This window comes from Colias philodice, chromosome 6, assembly GCF_061535455.1.
Source record: "Colias philodice isolate Cphi_HAF_F1 chromosome 6, ilColPhil1 Martin Lab GWU primary, whole genome shotgun sequence".
NCBI lineage: Eukaryota > Metazoa > Arthropoda > Insecta > Lepidoptera > Pieridae > Colias > Colias philodice.
The window spans coordinates 1,011,845-1,026,141 of record NC_143091.1 but is presented as its reverse complement, the minus strand read 5'-3'; the positions used below and the strand labels follow the sequence as shown (position 1 = coordinate 1,026,141).

The 14,297-nt window shown below is 31.6% G+C and overlaps 1 protein-coding gene and 4 non-coding genes across 5 annotated transcripts in view; 2 read left to right on the top strand and 3 right to left on the bottom strand.

The window, feature by feature from the left end:
• Window positions 1-3,184, bottom strand: part of LOC149487449 (uncharacterized) — a 93,419-nt gene extending 90,235 nt beyond the window's left edge. The window contains exon 1 of the mRNA XM_089696011.1: window positions 2,763-3,184. The gene's annotated coding sequence lies outside the window, so the exon portion shown is untranslated. The remainder of the gene's footprint in view (window positions 1-2,762) is intronic.
• A 3,742-nt stretch (window positions 3,185-6,926) lies between these two features.
• On the bottom strand, window positions 6,927-6,998 carry TRNAH-GUG (transfer RNA histidin (anticodon GUG)). Its single transcript has one exon. It is a non-coding gene; the product is annotated as a tRNA-His (tRNA).
• Window positions 6,999-7,263: 265 nt separating this feature from the next.
• TRNAH-GUG (transfer RNA histidin (anticodon GUG)) lies at window positions 7,264-7,335 on the top strand. The gene has a single exon. It is a non-coding gene; the product is annotated as a tRNA-His (tRNA).
• Window positions 7,336-10,242: 2,907 nt separating this feature from the next.
• On the bottom strand, window positions 10,243-10,314 carry TRNAH-GUG (transfer RNA histidin (anticodon GUG)). The gene has a single exon. It is a non-coding gene; the product is annotated as a tRNA-His (tRNA).
• A 211-nt stretch (window positions 10,315-10,525) lies between these two features.
• TRNAH-GUG (transfer RNA histidin (anticodon GUG)) lies at window positions 10,526-10,597 on the top strand. Its single transcript has one exon. It is a non-coding gene; the product is annotated as a tRNA-His (tRNA).
• Window positions 10,598-14,297: the final 3,700 nt, after the last annotated feature.

Sequence of the window (14,297 nt, the reverse complement as noted above, 5' to 3'; positions counted from 1 at the left end):
TTCAAACATACAGACAAACAGACAAACAGACAAAAAATTTTTTAACGACAGTTTTGGGTTTGGGATCGATTTAGTAATAACCCCTGCTAATTTTTTTTTACATATTTTCATTGTACAGACACCACTTTTCTAGAATTTTATTATATGTATTGATGATGATTATACGCTAAAGTTATTCCTTGACATGTCCAGATGATCATATCGAAAGTTCCAAAGCGTGGGGGGGGGTGGTTATGCTGAGGGGGTAGTAGGGGGGGTCAAAGGAACTTTATTTAGATTTTTGCTCATAAGTCTAAAACCTGCACGAATAGCATTATGGTTACTTCTAGGTAAATTTTCTATATAAAAGGTCTTTGAAATTATGTCGTAGGTATTATATTTTTAACCCCCGACGCAAAAAGTGGGGTGTTATGTCCGCTATGTGTGTATTGCGTGTCTGTCTGTGCCACCGTAGCTCGCTAACGGGTAATACGAATTAGATGCGTTTTTTTGTTACATTAGTTGTTTATTATATTATTTAGGGGTAAGTGGGAATGAAAAAAACGAATGTTAGTTGTTAATGTAGGTTGTAGGTTATACCCAAGTGATATATCAAATGAAAATAGACGACATGTCAGAAACAATTAGTCAAATTTTATCAAAATCGGTTCATCCATTTATTTGATATAGGGGTAAAAGTGGGAATAAATAAATGAATTTTATCAAATATACTCAAGTGACGTATCTAATAAAAGACATGACGTGTAAAGTACAATAAGACATATTTTATCAAAATTGGTTCATCCATTTATTGGATAAAAGTGGCAATAAAAGTTGTCAAATATACCTAAGTGGCATATCAAATGAAAGGGCATGACCTGACGTGAGAAGTATAATGAGGCATAGGTATTTAATCAAAATCGGTTCATCCATTTATTATATAGTAGAGGGGTAAAAGTGGGAATGAAAAAAACGAATGTTGTCTGTTATACAAGTGATATATCAAATGAAAAAAGACGACCTGTCAGTAACAACAAGTCAAATTATATCAAAATCGGTTCATCAATTTATTTGATATAGGGGTTAAAGTGGGAATAAATAAATAAATTTTATCAAATATACTCAAGTGACGTATCTCATGAAAGACATGACGTGTAAAGTACAATAAGACATAATATTTTATCAAAATTGGTTCATCCATTTATTGGATATAATATTTAGGTATAAAAGTGGGAATAAAAGTTGTCGAATATACCCAAGTGGCATATCAAATGAAAGGGCATGACCTGACGTGAGAAGTATAATGAGGCATATTTAATCAAAATCGGTTCATCCAATAATTATATGTAGGGCAAAAGTGGGAATGAGAAAAACGAATGCTGTCTGTTATACCCAAGTGATATATCAAATGAAAAAAGACGACCTGTCAGAAACAATTAAGTAGTCAAATGTTATCAAAATCGGTTCATCCATTTATTTGATATAGGGGTAAAAGTGGGAATAAATAAATAAATTTTATCAAATATACTCAAGTGACTTATCTAAAGAAAGACATGACGTGTAAAGTACAATAAGACATATATTTTATCAAAATTGGTTCATCCATTTATTGGATATAGGTATAAAAGTGGGAATAAAAGTTGTCAAATAATATACCCAAGTGGCATATCAAATGAAAGGGCATGACCTGACGTGAGAAGTATGATGAGGCATATTCAATCAAAATCGGTTCATCCATTTATTGATTTATAGCGGTAAAAGTGGGAATGAATAATCGAATGTGGTCAAATAATATAATCAAGCGGCATATCAAATGACGTGTGAATTACAATTAGTCAATTTTTATCAAAATTGGTTAATCTGTTTATTACATATAGGGCACCTTGGGGTGATAGTGGGGATACTGTATAATCCAAATGGAGTACCAAACGAAAGGATATGACATGTACATAATATATAGGTATGATTAGACATGGTTTAGAATTTAGATCAAAATCGGTTCTGCCATTTACTAGGGGTGAAAGGGAAAAGTTTAAAGTCTGTGAAAGTAGAAGGAATATGGGAGCGGGAGAAGAACCACATCCTGGAAATTTTGAACTCTTCTGTACCTAAGTTTTATAGCTCAGTTTAGTAATAAATTTTACTAACAGTTCTTTTGTGTTATTATTTATTTTATTTCTTAACTTTATAATAATGTGTAAGTACTTATAATTTAGTTGTATATGATAGTACGTGTTTCAAGACGTGTTTACTCAATAATTGTGTGTTAAGTAGTAACTACTATGCAGTCACTATTCCACGCGGACGAAGTCGCGGGCACAGCTAGTCTATAATAATTATTACCAATACAAGAACATGAGTAAATACGCAAAGCTTAAAATTCCATAATATAACTTCACGCCCTACAGGTGTCCAAAAAGTTTATGTGTGTAATTTAATATTTTGTGAGACTCAATTTAATGAGAATGAGGGTCTCGACCCTAAACTTTTATATCACATAAATTATATAGAATTAAAATATATTATTATTGTGTACATGACACTTTGTATCTTAGTCATATTATAGCGTTATTTATATCATTTACAGTTATGTAGAGCTTATATTATAAGCTTTTTTTAGTACTTACATGAATACACAGAATTTTTATACTGAAGAAAAACAAACAAATATTTGTAATTTATTAAAATAATAAAAATTATAGTATCATTTGTAGAGTTAATGAGAAACAGGGTGCTCTACATTTTAGTAGTATTGTTACTTCTAAAAATATATCACCATTTACCTTATAAAATATGATAATCCGCTCTCTGGGTGCTTGTGGAAGTTCATCTCGGAAACAATCTTACATCTTAGAAATTCGTAGCACTTGGGACACGCATTAAGAAAAATAAACTTTGCCTCCAAAACACTTTAAGAACAAATATATATCTTAGTAATAATTACAGGGTGAAAACACATCGAAACATAGATAGATTTGTGAAAATGTTTACAAGATACAATTTAGCAAAATACGTTAACATTCATGTTTTCGCGCCGTTTGAAAATAGAAAATTGCTCCTGGGACACGTCCTCACCGCTCGGGAGTCGTGGATACACTGGCGAGGAATCCTGTAGGGTATGTTCACATTGGACATTTCCACGTAAACAAACCCCTTTGAATATGGGTCGCTTTTATGTGTTCATAAAAGTCGTGTATCTTGCCGAGTCGCCGTTCGATTTTCACGCGTTGATATTAACCGACGTGGAATGCTTGACTGATTTTCACATGTGATATAATACGAAGATAATGGTGATGCAATTTGAACGGGTTATATGTGGTTTCGTCACACTGTCACAAAGTCTTTAGTTCTTTCGAGTGGAAAATCTACATTATAAGACGCCACAAAGCGGATGATAATGCTATAATCGTCGCTTCAAAATAAAGTGTTCACTGACGAATTGTAAGCTTAAAAGTTTCTACATTTTCAGCATTTTTACTTTTATTGCAAAAAATTGCTTCAAAGTACAAGGAAAAAGTGTTCTTTCTCATTTAATGCTGTTTAAGATTACCTTTTAATGTTTTGTCTTTAATTTTTTCCCCTCTACGAATGCTACGGACTTGCTACGTTCTACGCCCGAGGATACAAGCTACGTCAAAAGGGTCGGCAAATTTGTAACGCGATAGTAATTTAACACAAACGCTACACGGTAAAATGTTTAAATCATTAATTTATACAACACTAAAACACTTTGTTTTGCTACGTTAATGAAGCAACAAAAGGTCGACCCTTCTCTAATGTTACAATATAAATATTAGTTTTGGACCATTTTAACAACAAAATTATTCTCTCTACCCAGTAGTCCCTTCAATCATTATATTTTATATTATTTACGAATATTTATTTTATACTTTAGTCTCTAACTACAGTAACAGAACTTTTATAAATCACAATTCTATACAAAGAGCGACGTTTCTTTAGCGAATAAAAATGTGTGCGTATAATAGTGTACACACGTAAGAAGTGAAACATCTTTATGACCTTATTTTTCAAAAAAAAAATGGTACCTACTATATGCTACTGTACAGAAATTTTAATTCTAATGAAATTTTAAATCACGCGTGGTAGGAGAAAAAAAGATGGCGTGTAACGGAAAAATGTCACGCGTAACGAAAAAATGTTACACTAAATTTTTTTCCAACCACGATAAAGAAGTTTCACAACAAAAAGAAAACATTTTAATTAATTTTACGAAAATCACGTACTTTCTATGCCTGAGTCTAGTGTACCTACTAGTTTATAATCTGTGGTCTATGTTAATTCTAAAGGTGAAGCCAAGAAGCTTATATCTATAACACTGGAGATTTTAGTATGAACATTAACTTGTAACAAGAAAATATGACGTTGAATGACGCCTGTATGTTTTATTATCCCTTTCACACCTAGGTAGTTATTTAGGTGTGAGAGAGATAAAGAAACATACAGGCGTCATTCAAGGTCATATTTTCTTGTTACAAGTAAATGTTCATACTGAAATCTCCAGTGTATTAGATATAAGCTTCTTGGGTGAAGCTTATTGTAGTGACAGATTAAAGTGATTGAATCTCTGCTTTGCTGCGGTTTCATGAGCTCTCTGTGACACCTCATACGTAACAGGGGATTTGGTTTGCAATATTGCGTGAATGCTGATTAATAATTCTTATTCGTGTTAGAATTAGTATATGTGGATATATGAAAAACATTGCGTAGTCTAAGGTAATGTAGATATTTTTATGCTGGATTGTATTTTGCCTTTTTGTGGGAAACTAAAGGAAATTATAATTTATAATACTTGAATTTGAAAGATAGTGATATTATATAATAGTCTCAAATGACTGTTTTATAGTCTAATATAACACTTATCTTAATTATTTTCTTGTGTTTGGTTTTACGCGATATATTGGTACTTAAAAACCTTTTTTACGCTTCTCTCTGCTCATTTCTCTACGTTTTTTAAGTCTCGGTAAATTCCTATTTTCATAATGACATTTAACATTGAGATAAATTTACATTTTATTTACATTCAGTGCTTCGGATATAACAATTTATCTGAAGTACTTAATGTAGAATTATCGTGTACTGTAATATACAACAATGGGAATCAATAGCTATTGATATAACCTTATGTAATACAATTTTGGCCATGTTCCAAAGCCCACAACGTTGAACATGTTACATTTACGGGAAGACAACTTGTATAAATAAACTTATATCCTATCCTATCCTACTAATATTATAAATGCGAAAGTTTGTGAGGATGGATGTGTTAAGTTTATGTTTGTTACTCTTTCACGAAAAAACTACTGAACCGATTATAATGAAATTTAGCACACATATAGAGGGTAACTTGGAATAACACATAAAATAGAAATCCCCTGAAATCCCACGGGAACGGGAACTATGCGGATTTTTCTTGGAAAACACGGGCGAAGCCGCGGGCGGAAAGCTAGTCTCCCATAATCTGTAAATATAGGAACTTCAAAAAGCCATGAATTATGTATTTAAAGACGATTCATGGCTTCTTTTTAAAGTACCTATATGTGTGGATTAAGGATTAGATGCATCACGCGTGATGCATAATTAATCCTTATTTTGAAACAACAATGGGTTACTCCTGGATATAGTAACTTATTTTTCAAATACTTGTGATAAAATATTCCAAATAGAATGATCATAGATTATAATTGATTCTTCTTTTGATTGTTAACAACGATCTCCTGAAAATCAGCGCTGCGCAATATGTGCGCACATGCTTAATTAAGTACCACCAGTAAACTAGGTAATTAATACTTTTTTTTCACAAGCGCAAACAGTAAGTTCCTCTGTACAAGTTAAGATTTTTGTGCTTGTTTTCTATTGACCAGTGGTATTAAATAAATATTTTTTTTTCGTTCAGAATAAATGGTATTTATTTAAGTTCTTCATTCGATTGATACATTTATTATACTATCAGAATAATTACTTTCTATGGATTGTCCTCGAAGCAATATAGCTCCGAGAGAGAGAGAGTATACTCTATATAATATACTACACAATATGGCTTCGTTATTCAAGCTCTGGCTCGTCTGTTTACTGAAATACACAATTGACCTTTGACCTCTGAAGCTATCAATCATATCCCATCAATGATCAGTAAGACAACCATGATAATATAGAAGGTAGTAATTTGAATTAAATGACTAACCACTGATTTTTCAATATAAAAATAAATAAAGATTAGATTTTTCAATACTTAGTTAAAATTATTTGTTGAATTAAAAAACCATTAGGAGTTGATGACATTTTACAGGCGACATATTTAAAATTATTGTGTAGGGATCAGTTTTAACCAAGGATTGAAAATGCGGGCATTAAAAGATTAAAGCAACTAATTCATTACTTAAATTTAAACCCTTACATGATGTGCGTGGGCCCACAAATTGTTTCTGACCTTCGCCCTTCGGAGTCTTTTGTGTATTTTCCAATAATTTCTTTGCTTCAACACATGACAGAAAATTCAACAATAATGTGGGCGATTACAATACTCTTTCAAACAACGAAAGAAATGAAAACAATATTAATCTTCAATGGCATATTTTCATAAGTGCATATATGAATCAGTTATCTACTCATTATATTCACGCAAAAACAGCAAAAATAAGGCGAAAATGATTTTCATGAAATTTGGCACACATGTAGTTTTTATGACGAAAATCTCACAGGCAAGGGGAACTGTGCAGGTTTTCCTTTGACCTCGCGAGCGAAGCTGCGAGCAAAAGCTAGTTAAGTAATTGTAAAATATATTCTTGTTTAATAATAACAAGTGTTTGTACCTTAAGAATACACATTGAAAAAATGCAATACATTTTCTTGTTTGATAATAAGTGAATTTTATCAGAAAAGTTAGGACACACATAGAAAAAAAATGAACCGCCGTAACAGCTATTCGCTGCCGTGACCAGGATTCGAACCTGGGTTACTACGGCCACAACGTAGGGTCCTAACCACTAGACGATCACGGCTATTGGAGCGGATGCTGTATTTACCAAATTGCTCTATACTTTTACTTTTATCTGAATTAGTTGCGGTCACTGCAAGCGCCGTTACACAATAGATACAATTTATGTTCTTTTTGGCCAACCAACTTCATCAAGTATAACCCGACTATATAAAAATGTTCACTTTCTCGAACAATTTATTCGGGTAGTTGGTTATTTAATTTTTGACGGATTAAAATGATGTTGAATGCAATTGATTTATTATCTGTGTAAGGTATCCGCTCCGGTAGCCGTGATCGTCTAGTGGTTAGGACCCTACGTTGTGGCCGTAGTAACCCAGGTTCGAATCCTGGTCACGGCAGCGAATAGCTGTTACGGCGGAGCTTATTTTTTGTATTTTTTTTATTTTGGAACAACACATTTTCCAAAAAATAATGGTTAAAAAATGTAGAGCCGTCCAGGAATAGGTTGATAGTCTTTATAAACACTGAGAAGTTATTTTGATTTATGTGTTTCAATCATGAATACATCTTTAGGTTTTATTAAGAAATAAAAGATTGGAATTTAAATATAATGAGTAAATCGCGTTTAAAACCCGTTAAAATCTTTAATTTCTAAACGTATAATGCTCACGTAAAATCAAACTCAAGGAAAAACATCATTATGTTTATACGCCAACTCTTATAATACATACTTTAATCATATTATTTTTCATAATCCCTCCACTTATGCCATAGCCTACGGGCCACGCCTGCAAAATAAGATTACCATTTTATTACTTTAATGACTCTCGTTAGAATATAAAGCAAAAGATAAGACTTTGTTATATTTTAAACATCTTGGTCGTTACAGACATGTAAATATTTTCAGTTCTTATTGCATACTAAAATATATTTTTTTGTTGTTCATGTTACGTTTGGCAGCCTGGAAAATACCGTTAGATGAGCGATTAGGTCGCCTTAGGTATACACAGTATTATGCCTCTTGTATACTTGTAATATTTTTGTTAGTGCGTTGTGTGTTACAATCAATTATAAAATATTAAATAAACAAATAAAAGTTTTTACAATTGAATGTCAAATATCATGAACTAATTTTAAAAATGCTCTCATACAAAAAGAGTCAATATAAAACTTGCCAAAGACAGAATTTTCATCCTGAACAAAAGCATAATTAAATCTACGTTCAATTATAATACCCTGCTCTGATACAAACGTTAATTCCAATTAAATTTTTAATTAATATCTCATGAAATGTTATTTAAAACGTAATCTAAAGATTATCTGTATATCACTTTATCTTGGCATTATCCGATTATGAAATTAATAATGAGGTATTAGGATGATTCGAACCATCTTTAAAAAGAAAGTTGTATTTCAGATAAAAGATGAGTAAAATTGATTGTAAAATTATAATGTTTCTATCGTCTTCCAAATATTACAAAGGAATGGTACGTATATTTCTTATGAATTTAGAAGCATTTCATGACACATGTGACACTAATTTCACTTTCTAATTACTATAAACAAATTATTGATTGTATTATGTATATTTTTATTAGATTACAAAGAAAACACACTTGTATAACAACATATTGTTTTAATACTTTTTATGATACAATTAATATTTTTCATGTTGATATTCCCGTCCTATCTAAATAAATTTAGGCAAAATATTTCATCAAATTCGCAAATATTACATTTACCTTACACATCATTTATCCACAAATTTTCTATCAACCAATCACTTAGCCCAGGAAAAATAATTTTATATTATGAATTTAGAGCTGTAGTGGCTTGGTGGATAAGGTGGATAGCCTTACATTCCCAAAAAGGCGAGAGTTTGAAGCTAGAATGGCTTGTAAAAAAGCATTGGTTTTCAATTTATGTGCCCACTAGCTTTCCGCCCGCGGCTTCGCCCGCGTTTCAAGAAAAACCCGTTCCCGTAGGATTTCCAGGATAAACCTATCCTATGTCCTTTCTCGGGTATCAAAATATCTCCACACCAAATTTCATGTAAAGTGGTTCAGTAGTTTAGGCGTGATTGAGTAACAGACAGACAGACAGAGTTACTTTCGCATTTATAATATTAGTATGGATTAACCACCCTAATAATCGCTACTCCAACATTTTTCCAATTAAATAAAACCATTAAAAGAAAACATAGTAAGGAAACTAACATGTCCGCAACAACATAGAACTTCAGGCGACTTATAAATTGTAGTGTTAACAATACGACTGTATACAAATAAATAATTATATATGTGCAATATTTCAAGTACGATCCAACGATTGCTCGATTGTTTATATTTGCTATACATAACAAATTACAAAAAGGTAAAATTATATTTATATACTGTAACGAACGAAAGATTTGTCGTCCCATGTTCCTATAATAATCAATTTCATTCGATTTGGTTTTGCATTATTTTCCTCTCTGAACTTGTTTACCAAGTAAAATATTTACATGATATCCTAAAGAACCTGATATATAATGGAAAATATATATATCATGCCTGGGATGGATGGCTATTGGATCAAACCCTTAAACCCTCAAGATTAGTCAAAGTTCACAACCTTTCGCAAGGGTGTAAATGATAGGCATGATGAGCAAATCTGAAGGCTTCTGATTCAAGGGTACTGGGAAGGAATTACGTCAGCATTTTTCATTTGTTTGTGTTTTGTAAGAGTGCACAGGATTTTCCTGGTTATAGAGATAGAGATATAGATAGAGAGCTGCTATTAATTTGTAGTATCATAGTTTATATGGTAGAGTTTAACTCTATCTAATACTAGCGGTCCGCCCCGGCTTCGCCCGTGGTACATATTTACGTTTTCTCTACATAAGAACCATCCTCGTACTTCAAGGAATATAATAAAAAAAGAATTATCGAAATCGGTTCAGCCGTTCTCGAGTTATGCGCTTACCAACACATTTTGCGATTCATTTTTATATATAAGATTACATACATTTTTAACCACCATCGCACAACGATTTGGTTTTATAAGCTTAACGTATTTGCGTACGTATAGTATGCGTGTGTGTGGTGTTTGTTAGTGGCATACATGGGCATCATAGCTCCCGAACGGATTAACCGATTTTGATGTTATTTTTTGTTTGAAATCTTTCAATTTCAAATAAGTGGGAAGTGTACTGTTTATTGCAAATCGTTTAAAAATAGCCACGGCATAAAAAGCACTTGGCGGTTTATAATTTTTAAATAAATCAATTATAACAAAAAATATGCTTCTCCGTAACAGCTGTTCGCTGCCGTGACCAGGATTCGAACCTGGGTTACTACGGCCACAACGTAGGGTCCTAACCACTAGACGATCACGGCTACTGAAGCAGATGAATGGTACACTAAAGAGATCAATCTTATTCTTATTTTTACGTACAATTTGATACGGTCACGTACAAATAACTGCAAGGTGCAATCCGACTATTTTAAAATGACCTTATTTCTTAACTTTTACTTCGTTTTTAATTTTGTAGGGTAACATCAAAGAATAAAACTTAAATGTTGGTAGAGAAAGGTATCCGCTCCGGTAGCCGTGATCGTCTAGTGGTTAGGACCCTACGTTGTGGCCGTAGTAACCCAGGTTCGAATCCTGGTCACGGCAGCGAATAGCTGTTACGGCGGAGCATATTTTTTATTTGAAAAATTCTGTCCTAATTGAAAACTAACATATTAAGTAGAGAAGAGAAATAATAGAAACAATTTAGCATAATATAATATTTGCAATTGTATCCCACTAAAATTAAAAATTAATCATCGTACGATTTTTCCTATACTTAGGTGTAAAAGTTGTAAAAAAATATAGACACAGTATTTGTATTTATTTTTTCGAGCAAGCTTATTAGAATTAGTAGTTGGTACTGTAACTAAGTTGTAACTAGCATAGTTAATTGTTTTTATTATTTTTCTTCAAAAATATATTTAATAATTCAATTATTTAAGTACAGCCAGTAATTTCATTTGAACGTAATAAGACTAGACATGGGCTAAAATAACATCAAAGAGCAACCATATTATATTCATTATTTAGGATACATTCAAAATATTCAATTAATTTTCGCTGATAAATATTTCTTTAGTAATTTAGAGGAATGGAAAATTTACATTATACGTTTGACATCATTGACATGTTTCCAAATAAATTAACAATTTTAAAAAGCTTTATAAATTAAATTCGTTGCCTACGTAATTATTATAACAAAATTAATAAAAAATAAAGAAAGTTAATCAATTTTAGGAACGATACCATAACAGCCACTATTAATTAAATGGGTTTTGTAAATTCGGTATCCACCTTGTATCCACTTTTTACTTCTAACGGATAAAAATTTAATAACATAGATACAGCCTGAGGATATTCGAAAACATTCCTAAATTGGGACGTATGAATCTACGGATAACAAAAAGATCCAAAAATAATAAGAAAAACGGTGAAATAGCTTGCGGGAATACATTATTCATTTGAAAGATAGCTGAACGGTGAACCACGGATATTATAATACTATACGCTGAACGTAGATTTGCATCTTTTGATATATTTTTATAAATTTTACTAACAAATATATATTAAATTAATCTAAAATAAATGAAATAAATAAAAAAATAAAGGCATACTATTTTTCTAGCTAACTTACATATTTCCTAATAAATAATAATACCCTTTGTACTGTTACGTAACCTTTAGTATCTGGTAGTGGTTTATTAAAAAAAAATATTCAAGACAAGAACATATTTCTTGAAATACTTAACAAAAAATCTATTATTAAATTGTACACCACCATGTCAACTGTATAGAAAATTGATTAAAATTATTTCGTTTTGTCCCATATATTTTACTGCAGCTAAGTCAAGTAGAGCAACTCAATATTCGTATTATAGTAATCTAATTGTTTGTTTGTTTGAACGCGTTAATCTCAGAAACTACTGGTCCGATTTGAAAAATTCTTTCTTTTTTTCTTTCAGGAAGGCTATAGGCGATATATCATCACGCTAAGACCAACAGGAGCGGAGCAACGCAGGTGAAACCGTGGGGCGCAGCTAATTTTCAAATAACGACAATTCAAAAAGATTTGAATCTATGTAAGTATATTTTCCTATTGAACAATGATCTCCTATAGTTTTATAGGGACGAATTTTTCTACTGAACCTATAAATAAAACTTCATATTTTATTTATTGTTCTTTTCTACCTCTTTATTTCCTTTAGTTTGCCTTAATTAAATCGAGTCGTAAATTCATCCTGGAAACAATAATTACGCTCAGTTTTATTGCTATAGTAAATGCATGATATAAATAAATTAATGTCGACTTTTATAGTTTAAAAGAATGATTAACAAGATAATTAAAAGCTTATATATTCTCTTATGGCTTCACCTACTAACTTATTAAATGAGTTTTGGTAAAAAATTAAAACTTTCTAACTATATAAAACGGTAAAAACGATTTTAGTAAATTTATGTGTTCTAAAATTCATGTGTAATTTTATGTGATTCTTACGCATAAATTTTATTTTTATTTTCAACTAAAATAATAATCCATAACTTAATACGATTAATTTGTTCACTTCTTTACAAAAATTAATACGTTTATTAAGTCGCGAACAACTTTTGTACGATAATATAATGAAAGTTTCAATATTCTTCCTAACCTTGTTACCTGAAAAGTTATCGAATTAAAGTCAAAGAATCAAAATACTGAGCGGTGCCTACGCAATGACGTCACATCAGAGACTCAAAATTAACAACTATTTTTAAGAAGTGTTACCACAAAAAACTTTAGACACGGTTTATGATTTATCTTTAAGCGCGGCTTCTCTTTAATCTGGTTTTGTCGTATTTCACATAGACAACTATTAAAGTGGCAGATGACAGATCCTTGGTTTTATGTTACACTGCGTTTAAATTGTTTTGTGTTAATACCACTAATTTATAAACCTAAAACACAAATAAAGTCTGTATTTTAAATGTTTGCACGTTTTCACATCATTATTCATATGAGATCATTTTACAGCTTATAAACTTACGCTTTGCGATCTACAGACACCATTCCAATTTCTAACAGACGCTGAAATACGATCTGTCATAAAAATGCATTGGATTTTATAACCCACTGGTTTATACCCATCCCACTATCTGTAGATCTCAGGGTTACTATTTTTCATTCGTTCGAAAATGATAAATACATTTTCCTATTTGTAATATTAGTAAGGATCGAGCCAATCACTATTTTGGTCCAAAAATATTGTAATAAAGTACCACTTATTGTTGTATCCTTACAAAGTCTAAATAGGTATATAGTAAGAGAAGTTTTAAATTTAATCTTACCATCACAATCCATAAAAGTTTGGAAAATCCAAAAGTGCACGACTCATAATGCTCATTTAATTATGAAATATAAAAAAAAACTTATTGTAGTTTTCGTTTTTTATTAATTGCAATTAAACGACACTGAATTAATTAATCATTCGCATTCAGTGACCTACAATCGTCGATTAGAATATTAAAAAAAAAAATTTAACTCAAATGATGGATTTTTTCACAAGTTATAGTGTTTTCAGGTTTCACACATGACGGACAGGAAAATTTTTTGACCTATTTCGGTGTTTTTTTCCAATTCTATTGAAGTAAATCAATTTTTAAAAAGTATGGGATTAATCTCCATTAAATTATCTCGACAATAGTATGCAAAATATCTTGATTCCGTGAACTAACAAGGCTATAATAATAAGAATAGCTGCAAAAATGAGGCGAAAAAAATTTTTCGATCGTAAAGCACTCTCTGATGCTTCGCATCATGAGTCGTGCAAAAATATACTTAACTATAATTTATTCGTTCGGAAATCTATAATAATATTGTAAAGCTAAAGAGTTTGTTTGTTTGTTTGAACGCGCCAATCTCAAAAACTACTGGTCCGATTTGAAAAATTATTTCGGTGTTAGATAGCCCATTTATCGAAGAAGGCTACAGCTATCATCACGCTAATTAGCGGAGCACTGCGGGGCACAGTTAGTAATAAAATATGTGTCTAGTATGGAATGTCAACAGTATCGAATTCGAAGTGGGCTTTCACGTGAAAATTCGCTGAAAACTGTTTCACCTTTGACATACCTATTAGACCGGGAGATACTGACACAAAATTTCGAGTCATTTGTAACAGGATGGCGGTTCTACAGGGTTCTTAGTACGCAATGACAAAAAGAAAAATGATGGTGTGAACGCTGGTACCGGCGGCTTAGTCGCGTGGGCGTTAGTCGAACTCGTCGGAAAATAGCGAAAGTCAAACGATTTGTAACAGTATGGCACTTA